This window comes from Hoplias malabaricus, chromosome 5 (genome assembly GCF_029633855.1).
Source record: "Hoplias malabaricus isolate fHopMal1 chromosome 5, fHopMal1.hap1, whole genome shotgun sequence".
NCBI lineage: Eukaryota > Metazoa > Chordata > Actinopteri > Characiformes > Erythrinidae > Hoplias > Hoplias malabaricus.
Window position 1 is genome coordinate 5,666,013 of NC_089804.1, and position 12,558 is coordinate 5,678,570.

A 12,558-nucleotide genomic window follows, 5' to 3' on the forward strand; every position below is an offset into this window, starting at 1 on the left:
TTGGATAAATGAATGAATGAATGAATATATTTATATATCTTTTTTCTTTTGACCAGCTATTACATGAAATATTGGAATACATTTGGCCATTGTGTTTTGTCACAGCTGGTAAAGAGCTATTAAACACACACACACACACACACACACACACACACACACACACAGTAAACTCGATGGTCATTACTACATAGCTACAGACATGTACACTGTTTTTCTGGAAGCCTTACAGCACACTGAAACAATGAGTCATTCCTCCTGAAAAGTGATGAAATTAAAAGCAATATTCACTCGGTGTGTCACAGAGTAAAGGAAAGCAAGTGTGAAAAGAGAGAAATCAATGCTCATTCTACAGAGATGTCCCAAAATGGCCTAGAAAAATTTGTGTGTACCCCTAGAAAACAAGGAGATATGTAAATGGATTATAATGATATTACAGACTGTTTACTTTAAGCACCATCACACACACATTCAGCCTGTTATCAGCCACGCAGCCTCTTTAAAAGGTGGAAGGTGAAGAATGATAATTCGAAGAACCAAGGAAAACTTCCAATGGGATACAAGCTGAACTCCGAGGTCACTGTACGTCTGTGTCTGGTTGCACCATCTGTCACTCTTTGAACAACGGTGGGTTTCACGGAGGAAGACCCAGAAGGACCCTGGACTGGAAGCCAAATGCATGACGAACCTGGGGCTCGTGTTCATGTTCTGGGCTTTGCTTTGTTGAATCTGGCATGGGGCACCTTCAAGGCAAGTGTCAGAGAGCTCAGTCTCAGTTACAGGTCATGGGTCCTCCAATAGGATAGTGACCAAAACACACAGGTAATTGTTCCTGATGAGGGCTAAGAACAAAAAATGCACTATTGTAAAATGGGCTTCCAGTCCAGGGTCCTGTGTCTGGAAAAGGCAGCTAGAGAAGCCCAGGAAGAGTGGGTCAGACTAACTGTTGACAGGTGCAGGCGTCTCATTCAGAGCTGTAGATATCTGTAATGTTCACTCATAGCCTCTAAAGGTCAGGCTACATGTGCCGTCAGTTTTGTCTGTGCCATTGTCAGATGCTTTATATTCTAAAATATTCTGCTGAATTGTTAACAATGGGAAAACAAAGATGGATGCCAAACACTTGAGTCATTGATTCATCCATTCTCTGTAACCCTTATCCAGTTCAGGGTCGCGGTGGGTCCAGAGCCTACCTGGAATCATTGGGAACAAGGCGGGAATACACCCTGGAGGGGGCACCAATCCTTCACAGGGCAACACACACACACACATTCACTCACACACACACACCTACGGACACTTTTGTGTCACCAACGTGTGTTTTTGGACTGTGGGAGGAAACCGGGGATAAACAAAGACTCTCTTTTTGAAAATACCTCTATTTTTTCATAAATACATGAGCTAGCTTTAGCCCAAAGCTTCGCCTCTTATTTGAAAACAAAACAAAACAAACAACGTATAAGGGGCGAAGAAATATTACACCTTTTATGACAAAGTAAAGGCAGACTTCCACTCAATTTTTCAGCGCTAGGAACAAGTATCCGTCCGCTTAGCGCTCCGAGGTTACCTGTGGGTCATAAATCCTCAGGTAGTCAATACTTTAATGGCCACAGCGGGACCACTCCGTCTCTCAGTTCAGACCTTATTTGGTGAAACAAGCTCCGTCTGGTAAGTGTTTCTCAGTTTAAAAAACTCACTTTTTGTCTGGTATTTTAGTTAAAGTATGAAGCATCTTATTTATTTTAGGGAAATGAAGATATCAACTGTATCTACACAGGTGTTGTGTGTGTGTGTGTGTGTGTGTGTGTTTATGTTATGCTATATATAATTTGGCTAAAGGACCAAAGGCCGTCGTATTCCATTAAAAGGACTCAGGTTTTATTGATTTCCCTCTAATGCGTTTAGTTTGGAATGAAGGGAGTAACCACACTAAGCACTGCTGCTCAGACCTTAACCAGCCTCATCTCAGCAAAGATTCAATTAAACAACGCAGTACCAGCAGATTGTACAGTCACAACAGAACACAAACACCAGGTGGAAAATATAAATCTGCACATTTTAACATGTCCCGCATGTAACTAGGTCCCTCTCGAACACAGAGAAATGCGCACTGCTCATAATCTCGCTTTCAAACTCTCTGTTTTCATCCACGATTTTGAAGTATCCCTCCTGCACCAAGCTTTTACCTCAGGCTCTTGAAATGGGTGGGTTTTGACAGCTTGGGGGCGGAGTCAGGGCCATCTCTCTCAGTGAATGCTATTGGCTGATGTCTCCTGGTTCTGTGACTGCCTCATACACTGTATATGTCCCACCTACAGGTTTTTTTGCTGTGACCCCACGGGCAGGCCAGTAAAGCCCTGCACTGTGTGTTGATGTAGTCACGCTGTTGTGTCACACGCAGTGAGGCCTGGCATTGCCTTGCTGAAATAACCATGGACTTCTGAGGACAAGTAGTTGCCTTACTGCAGCTGAAAAATTAGCTTAAGGAAAAAAAACACAAGGTGCCAAAGGTTTTCAATCTGTTTATAAATGATTTGTTCCTGTTACGGATTCTGATTTCCAGCGATATCTTTGCTTCCTTTCAAACAGAATTCACAGTGTACATGTTCTGTTTACGTTATTGTCCCTGAGCCAAGACGTTTTGAAATGTCTCTGTGGTTGTACTTTCCCTTGAGGTGGACAGCTGTTCCAGTACGTCTTTGTCGGTGTCTCCCGCTGCTCCACCGGTGCAAACAGAGTCTGGGGTCGAGCAGACGGCCTCTTAAAGTCAGACGGAGATGTAGGTTTTGTGAAAATATCTAATATTTGTTGCTTCGCCATTTTCAACACACCCTCGTTGACGGTTAAATGCTCAGCTCTGCTTCTCTACTGCTTTGATTGTCACATTTTGGTCAAAATCCCACAAGCATGCAGGCGGATCGTCAGAAATGTCCATGTGATTGGTGCCTTACGTTATTAAAGGTTATATCCTTTACCTTCGAGGCAAAAATAATTAAAAAAAAATATCAAAAGTTGCCACCTGACGCCACGGGTGACTGAATTAATTATTTTACTCACAATTTAATATTTGTGGTCGTAATTGTGGCCATTTTAGTTGCAGCCTGGAGCCCTGATATGTCTCTGTAACGTTGCAGTGTGTTCATCTGTGTGGGAGGACTATTCAAACATAAGCAAGTCCAGAAGGAGAGATAACGTCTGTGTTTATCTCTTATTTACATTATTATTATTAACTTTATTAACTAAATATGATTAAAGATTTATCTTACAGATGTGCATGCAACATTTAGACCATGGAAGAGCATCTGTTTACTTTAAGTACGTGTGGTTATATGTCAAATTAAAGAGGGATAAAAATGAATGCGGGAGTTAACTGAGATCTTCTGTTCTTCAGTCATTTTCAAAAAATCTGAGCAAATTCTAGAGGAGTGTATCTCCCTCTCTCTGTTTCTCTCTCTCTCTGTTTCCCTCTCTCTGTTTCTCTCTCTCTCTCTCTCTCTCCCTCTCTCTCTCTCCCTCTCTCTGTCTCTCTCTCTGTCTCCCTCTCTCTCTCTCTCTCTCTCTCTCCCTCTCTCTGTCTCTCTCTCTCTCTGTCTCTCTCTCTCTCTCTCCCTCTTTCTGTTTCTCTCTCCCTCTCTCTCTCTCTCTCTCCCTCTTTCTGTTTCTCTCTCTCTCTCTCTCTCTGTCTCTCTCTCTGTCTCTCTCTCTCTGTCTCTCTCTCCCTCTCTCTGTTTCTCTCTCTCCCTCTTTCTGTTTCTCTCTGTCCCTCTTTCTGTTTCTCTCTCCCTCTCTGTTTCTCTCTCTGTGTTTCTCTCTCTCTCTGTTTCTCTCTCTCTCTCTCTCTCTCTCTCTCTCTCTCTCTCTCCCTCTCGCTCTGCTGCAACATCATGCAAGATGCAGAGTGCCTTGTTGCCTCATCGCTCTACTGTCCCCTCCCTCTTTTAAGCACTGTTCATTCACCCCATGTCCCCTCTTTCTCCTCCTGTCCTCTTTGTTACCTTCAGTCATCTGTTTTCGCTTGGTCCTGTGCCTCTAGTGTGATCTCTTCATGTCACAAAGAAGGCCTTGGAAGAGTGGCTTTCAAATATTGATCTCCTTCGATTACCCATCACAGCTGGAGAGTGTCCAGAGAGAGAGAGAGAGAGAGAGAGAGAGAGAGAGAGAGAGAGAGAGAGAGAGAGGGGTGAGAGATAATGGAACAGGGCTACATGCAGAACTGTGTGAGCAGCATCTCCAATCAGACAGCTGAGTGAGAGGGAATAAGAGGGTGGGGGAAGGAAAGAGGGTGGGGGTTGGGTTGGGGGCTTGCTTTGCGGGAGAGTGAAAGTGAGAGAGCTGGAGAATGAGAGGAGAGCAGAAGGGAGGGGAGAGCACGGTGGGTGGGGGGAGGAAGAGGGAGCGCGTTCCTGTGTGTGTGCATGTGTGTATGTGTGTGTGTGTGTGAGTGAGAGAGAAGTGCTGCAGTGGCGAGTGGTGGGGGGGATGACTGCAGTTTCTCGGGCTGATGGGAGACAGAAGACGTTGCTTCAGCACTGAAACATTTAACCCCTAAGTGCCTCTCGCCACTGGATGGGGTCAGCCCCACACTGAGGATTTAGCGCTGAGAAAGAACACTAGAGGCAGGTGAGTAGGATTTTACTTCATCAATTCCATTTTCATTTCTTCAAAGCTATAACCAAAGGAGGAGGGGCACTGTCAACTAGAGCAGCACTGTTACTGTAGGACGGAGAAGTCTGGAACACGATACACAAGGCTGGAGGTTACTTAATCATGCTGCAGGACGGGAACGCCAGAGAACGATGCTCGGAGAGTAGGGAAGTACTGCAGGTAAATGTATGCGCTCTTGCGTAGGATCGGATGAAGCTTTGCCTTTTCTCGCTCTATGATCCCTTCTTCATTTGCACCAACTCTATTTGTTTTATTATTATTATTATGTATTAATATTTATTCTTTTGGAGGCATCCTCTCGAAGCTGGAGTAGCTGCGGTGCCGTGATCAGTTTGTCATGTGAGTGCTGCTGCGGCAGGGCTTGAAGGAGCCTGTCCCAGGAGAGATTTGTATGTGTGTGTGTGTGTGTGTGTGTGGGAGTGCGTGTGGGTGTATGCCAGGGGAATGTGCCTCAGTCATCGTGTTCCTATCAACTTAGCATCCTATCAGCTTCACAGTTCAGGCACAAAACTGGCTCGGGATCCGTTCTCGCTCCTGTTTGTTAATAGTGGAGGTAATGAGAAGCTCAGCTGGCGTCTGATCCTAGATCAGTGTGCAGTGGTGGCTGAGCCTAACCTCGAGCTGTCGACGGCCAGGTGGGAAGGCTGTCTGCACGAGGGACATTATCCCCTCCCTCCCTTTTATTTATTTATTTTTCTGGAGAGTTTCCAGTGAGTCGTCCCTGTTGACAGCTGCTGTGTTTGCCCTGAAGAGGAGGGGGTGGGGGGGTGAGGATCCACACCCCTCTTTGCACCAAGAAACGACAGTGAGAGGCCGTGCAGCATCCCTCTGCTGTGAAGTCATGAGCCACTGTTTAAAAACAAGATCGGACATTGGAGAGTGGGGGTGAAGAAGGGTTGGTCTTTGTACAAGAGAAAAATCCCAAATCCCAATTTCTTTCTATTTATTTATTTATTTATTTATTTATTTATTTATATATTTATTTAAAAGTAAGTCCAACTCAAAAGTTGTGAATGTCACATACATTTATGTTTGAACTGGACGTTTGCTCTGAATCACTGAGAGGCCGAGTGATTTCCAAAACAGTGAAGGAGTGGTGGGATTCTCTTAGACTCTATGGGATTTTAATTCTCTCTCTCTCCATTTCACCCCCTCTGGGTTCTCCTGGGTATCACAGAGAAGGGACATTCCCAAGGACAAATGCCGCTCTCTAAGTGCTGAAGCTGTACACTTTTAGCAGCCGCGCTGGGCCACGGATTAGCAATGTCTTTAACCTTCAAAGTGTAGATTCCTCGTTTTTCAGATTAATGTTTGGATGTTGGTAAAAGGCCCGGGACTTAGCGCTGTAATATTTATTAAATTATACATTAATAATTGTAATATATCTGCGTACTGCTTATCTTTAATGAGTTAGCTGTTCACGTTCCTCTGATTTGTGTGTATCTTGTGTGTATATACGTTTATGTGGTCGGTAAGAGTGGGTCTGTGTGTCATGAACTGTATAAAAAACAGAGTCTATGTGATGGAGCCTTTCTCAGTCAAATTAAAGCACTCCGTCCTGCAGTGGAGCTCAGCAGGCCCATGTGCGTCCAGAGAATCCAAGATTCTCAGACTTTGGGTTTGTACAGAACTGGAGCTCTGTGAAACTGTTACGTCGAACTCTTAGGTGATGGTTAAATGGCGGTTTCCGAAAACTAGGCCCTCGATGCAATATTTTCCTGCTTGTTTTCACCTCTTTTCTAAATGGAAATGACAATGTTGTATTTTAATGATATTTTCTGTTGCATTGCTGTTAGCAGTAAAGTTGTATTGAAGGAGATTGAAGGAGGTAAAGTAGAGGTTTATGTAATTGTCCAATTTAGCACTAGAATTAGTCTGATGTAGAAAAAAATATATATATGATCAGGCCGTATACGGTAAGAGAGAAGCAGCCTCCAACTGATGCTGCAAGAATGATTTTAATTCACAAACTTTATAAATGATAATTAAACAGTAGTATGCCTCTTATATTACAGTAATGTTAGAGTAATGCTACAGTAATGTTAGGGCAATGTTAGAGTAATGCTACAGTAATGTTAGGTCAATGTTACAGTGATGTCACAGTAATGTTAGGGCAATGTTAGAGTAATGCTACAGTAATGTTAGGGCAATGTTACAGTGATGTCACAGTAATGTTAGAGTAATGCTACAGTAATGTTAGGGCAATGTTACAGCAATGTTAGAGTAATGCTACAGTAATGTTAGAGTAATGTCACAGTAATGTTATGGCAATGCTACAGCAATGTTAGAGTAATGCTACAGTAATGTTAGAGTAATGTCACAGTAATGTTAGGGCAATGTTACAGTAATGTTAGAGTAATGCCACAGTAAATGTTAGAGTATTGTTACAGTAATGTTAGAGTAATGTTACAGTAATGTTAGAGCAATGTTACAGCAAAATGTTAGAGTATTGTTACAGCAATGTTGGAGTAATGTTACAGTAATGTTAGAGTAATGTTACAGTAATGTTAGAGCAATGTTACAGCAATGTTAGGGCAATGTTACAGTAATGTTAGAGTAATGCTACAGTAATGTTAGTGCAATGTTACAGTAATGTTAGAGTAATGCTACAGTAATGTTATGGTAATGTTAGAGTAATGTTACAGCAATGTTAGGGCAGCGTTACGGCAATGTTAGAGTAATGTTAGAGTGATGTTACGGTAATGTTAGAGTAATGTTACAGTAATGTTAGAGTGATGTTACGGTAATGTTACAGTAATGTTGTATTACATTTAGGCCACATCTGGAAATCAAATACAACTAAAGATGTGTTGCAAATAATTCTCCCCATAATTCATGATACTAAAGACAATAATAAACCTTAATAATGGTTCGTTAACCTCACATTTAATCGTTAAGTCCTTATAAGAAACAAGAAGTAGCATTAACTAGCGTTCATTTCAGATTTTATAAATCCTAAAATAATACTTTTTTTCTTGTTTCTATCATTATTTACGTTACTGAATCATGTAATAGTGTTTATTACTCTCTTATTTCTTAATACTCTTTTAAGTACCATTAATTATTCATTCATCTGTAACCCTTCTCCAGTTCAGGGTCGCGGTGGGTCCGGAGTCTACCCACAATCACAGGCGCAAGGCCATCGTTAATAAATTTAATGACGAATGATACCGAAATGTTTAAATACACAAAAACTCACCTTTTACTTTGGTTCTGTCCAGATACAGCTGGCCTCTCAGACAGACAAATGTGGCCAAACAAGACAGATTGCATTCAGTGACTGCCATCTGAGAGACGAGTGGGAAAAGACAGAGAATGCCAAAGCTATTTGATTAGGTTTTGGTTAATTGCAAACAATACCCTGTGGTGGTGGTGTTGTGTTTCTCAGTAAAACCCTCGTAAAACAGCAGCCGCCCTCTTTGAGCAGACTCTGATGATGAGATGGGCCGATTGCAGGTGATGTCTATGAATATTAAGATGTTCTTAATATTACTCTGGAGATTGATGGCTCAATTCATTAGGTTCCAGCAGGAAGTGTTCACTCATTAAAACAAAGGTTACAAAACATTAGCAATACAGGTTTGTTCCAGAAGCTTCCCGCGAATGGGTTTTTATACTCAAAAACACGTGAACCATTGTAAAGTGTTGTGTGTGTGTGTGTGTGTGTGTGTGTAGGTGCCAGGTGTTGTATAACCCCAAACACTAGAGATTGAAAAACATGTTTTGAGGCGTTAAATTGTCAATTGCAGGTAAAAATGTCCATGATTTCTTGTTGATAATAAAAAAACGATTATTGTACGTGATGTTAAAACTATTTTCAAATTTAAAGATCATCCATGTATTATAACTATCCTATATCTAATCAATTTAATCAATTTCCTCAACTGCTCCTTGCCCCTGTGCCCTACTGGAAATTTGATTTCTGCTGTCGTTTTTTTTAAACGTGTCACAGACAGCAAAGACACTCATAGGACGAGTTTAATAAACAAACAAAATAAACCCAAAACACACATAAAGACAATTATTTAAATGCCAAAAACCCTAAACAGAAAAATAGATTGTTTTATGACAAAACAACACGTGATTTATTAAATTAGCTTAACAATTGTTTTACAGTAGTTTAATATAATTTTGACTAAAAAAGTCTATCCCCAAATTCCCAGCAAGAAATTTGTTGTAAATTCCACAGCATTAACATAAAACATGCAAAACGTAGTGTTTAGAGAAGTGAGACTGTAATGAAGCTCTGAACAGGTGAGTGTGTGTCTCAGGTGGGTTATATATAAGAGGTGGGTTCAGGGAATCTGTATGTAGTGATTATAGATGCAGCTATGGCTACAGTGTCTGTAGATTGAAGCTCACACATTTTACTGGACTCTGACATTGATAGAAGAACAGTACAGAATTATTGTAAAATGACTACAACTCTGTACACTATTAGATTTTATACTGACAGCGCTTTACTGCTAGCTACAGAGAAAGTGGTTTAAATGTGCAATAATCAACTTCACCAAAGTGCTGGTCTGTGGTAATCACGTTCCCTCACTCAGCCGCCAGAGGTTGTGCATCTGGAAACCTGACCGTACTAGTTCATCAATCAAAATTCAAGACATGCAAACTCTAGGAGCGAAGGGGATGAACCACAAAATCAAAGACATACCACAGTACGAGCTGCAGCTCTCCAAACCGGTTTCTTCAGACTCAGATTCCAAAAAAAACAGGAAAGGAATATACAGGGGTTGGACAATGAAAGTGAAACACCTGTCATTGTAGTGTGGGAGGTGTCATGGCTAAACTGGAGCAGCCTGGTGTCCAATCTTCATTAACTCCACACTGCACCAGTAAGACCATGTGCATCCAATGGTTCAAACATTGTGTCCTGAAGGCGGTGCCGTGTATCAGGACGACAATGCACCAATACACACAGCAAGACTGGTGAAAGACTGGTTTGATGAACATGAAAGTGAAGTTGAACATCTCCCATGGCCTGCACAGTCACCAGATCTAAATATTATTGAGACACTTTGGGGTGTTTTGGAGGAGCGAGTCAGGAAACGTTTTCCTCCACCAGCATCACGTAGAGACCTGGCCACTATCCTGCAAGAAGAATGGCTTCAAATCCCTCTGCCCACTGTGCAGGACTTGTGTATGTCATTCCCAAGACGAACTGACGCTGTATCGGCCGCAAAAGGAGGCCCTACACCACACTAATAAATTACTGTGGTCTAAAACCAGGTGTTTCACTTCCATTGTGTCATTTAACACAATTTTTAACCAACAATGATAGAAACAAACACTATACAGTCATTATTGAGCTGCAGTTTATCATTCCTTAATTTTAAAATATCCTGCAAAATATCGGTTTTACCACAGGGATCAAGATATGATTCCTCTGATGAAGTACAGTGTGTTGCCGTGTAATGAAGTGAATCAGCACTAACACTGGTAACCAAGGGGATCCAGCAATGTTTGGTTCTCTACCAACTATTACTTAATTATCTGTATCTTTGCCACCTCCATTGTGGATCTGAAAGTACATTGATACGCTGGAGAAATCATTCTGTACCGCTCTGCTCAGCTGACTGTGTTTGGGTTTCAGTGGAAAATCTACAATAAACACGAGCAGAAAACTACAGGACACGGCGTGCAGATTCACTACACTTCCCATAATGCCCCAGCCTCTTTCCAAAAGCTTGATTAGTTTCAGTCAAAGTCGGTTTACTTCGGTGTTTGCACGAAGCAAAGGACATTAGTAAACATTTTTTAAAGTAAGTTATCCACCAACAAACAAGGTCTTTTTTTGTTGTTGTTATATCCACTTATGATATCCATACATTAGTGTACGGTCTGCCAAAACTGCACAATACACCGCTAAAGCAGACGGTCAGACATCACCTCTCATGAGGTCACTTTAAAGACTCGTTCATGAATCTTTTAGTTCTAGACAATGTCAGATTAAACTAGGAGCTGCTGATGTAACCCATGTGTATCTTTCACAATATAAACTAGTCCTTAATGTAGAGAAAACTCTACTTGTGTTTTTCCAATTTAAAAACCACAAACCTGAAGGGATCTGACATTAAAAGAGTAAAAAAAACAACAACCATGTTTTGACAAAAAATGTGCTTCTGAATGCCATGCGACGTAGGAAAGCTCGTCCTCCCGCATTGAAACTCAATGTGCATGCATCTGCGACTACTCTTCAGTATTTAGACTCTGTATAGTACTGTGTCCACTTTGGCCTAAAGGCCTTCTGCATTAGGGCTGAACAATGATGCTCAATGCCAGCAGAGATATGGGAGACCTACTTTCTTTCAATCCAGTGACCTACTGAAAGCATATTCACTGCAAACTGTTCAGAAGAAATACAAGGAAAAACGGAAAAAGATGGCTCTGCATGTATTAAAAAAATAGTTCTCCAGCAGTTTCTTTGATCCTTCTCTCGCGACAGAAAATTAAGAGAATAATTTGCATACCCATGAGTGAAATGAGCTTCAAATTCTGGCTGTTACACTGCCTTTCTTTGTGCTTGTGTTTATATTTGATTGAAGTTATCTCTAATGTGTTTTCTTCATCTTCTCAATCCTGAGATGAAAGGGAGGTGATTATGCGTCTGTGCTGAGATTACAGTTCGCTTATCTCCGGTTATGTTTAAGGTGTCTATTGGCAGTAGCACAGAGGACGACGTCTTGCACTGAGATCTCTCCGCCAAAAACATTAGTCTTTTTCCAGGTGTGTGTGTGTGTGTGGTGGGGGGTTGTTTGAAGAAGTGAGATCTATAGGAAGGGAATTGAACAAATGACATGTTATGAACATTGCGTGTAATCTACGTAAGATTTCTACTTACGAGTTATTTATTAAACCCTTCTGCTTCAGAGGAATTGTATAAACACCATAACGACCGACAAGACAGGTTTTTCTAAACAATATTTTAAATTTAATACTAAAATACATATTTATGTAAATATTAAAATGAAGGACTTGGATGCAGAATGGAAATAAGATCATTTATTATATTTATATTGTACCGAGACTGGTTTGAGATTACGAGAAGCATTGGTACCTGGGATTTAAAAAATGTAGTAAATAATGATTACATTGTTCCATAAACATTTACATTATAGAGTAAGTGTCTTAAACCACACCAAAGTTTAATCACAACACAATAACAATGGCTTTTCTTATTGAACATCCTCTAATCAGCTTTAATTGTTGTCTCTTCCTTCCCTTCCCTTAATTCAGAGCCTCCACACGCATAGCCTCATTTATTAATGTATTTATTCTGATATTTTCTTGCCTGAAATGATTGCCCGGTAGCCATAATGCAGCACAATTCATGACTGAATGTTGTTCAAGCGTTACATCTGCTGACCCAACCATTCCCCTGGATCGAGCCTGCTGATCTGCAGAGCCAATGGTCTGAGACTTTTATTTTCTGCCCCAATGAATACCAACATAGAAGCAATCGCCTCAAAGAGGTCCTTTCAAAAATATCAAAATAATACTGTGCTGTGTACTCGCAGTCAAAAAACCAACAACTACAGGGTGAGGATATACTCAGAGTATTGTTTTCAGTGTGTACTGTCAGTGTATCAGTGATGTTACATGGTTGAAGAACTTTGATAGTTTATTACTATCCTGTGGTCTTATGGACAAACTGAATGTAGTTTTATTTTAGTTTTTATTTATTTGTTTAATACGTCATCAACAATTCAGGTTGTGGTTGACCTCTCAGTGGTTAGTGATAACATCCAAGAGCATAAACTGATATACTATCAAACATTTTGTAATAAATCACTCATTAAATGCGTATTTACATTTTTAAAATGCCGAGTTCAATCAACAGAGACGTTCTAAATGTGAATTTTAGTTTTGTTTGTTTTGTTAAATGTGCTG

At 40.9% G+C, this 12,558-nt stretch overlaps 1 protein-coding gene across 4 annotated transcripts in view; it reads left to right on the forward strand.

Moving 5' to 3' along the window:
* Positions 1-12,558, forward strand: part of LOC136696052 (synaptotagmin-2-like) — a 63,353-nt gene that overhangs the window by 28,670 nt on the left and 22,125 nt on the right. For 2 of the 4 annotated variants that reach the window (XM_066670142.1, XM_066670146.1), the window contains exon 1: positions 4,426-4,617. The exons of 1 other annotated variant lie outside the window; for it this stretch is intronic. The gene's annotated coding sequence lies outside the window, so the exon portion shown is untranslated. Of the gene's footprint in view, positions 1-4,425; positions 4,618-4,716; positions 4,822-12,558 lie in introns of those variants that run through there. One more of the 4 variants, XM_066670145.1, reaches the window with a different exon arrangement.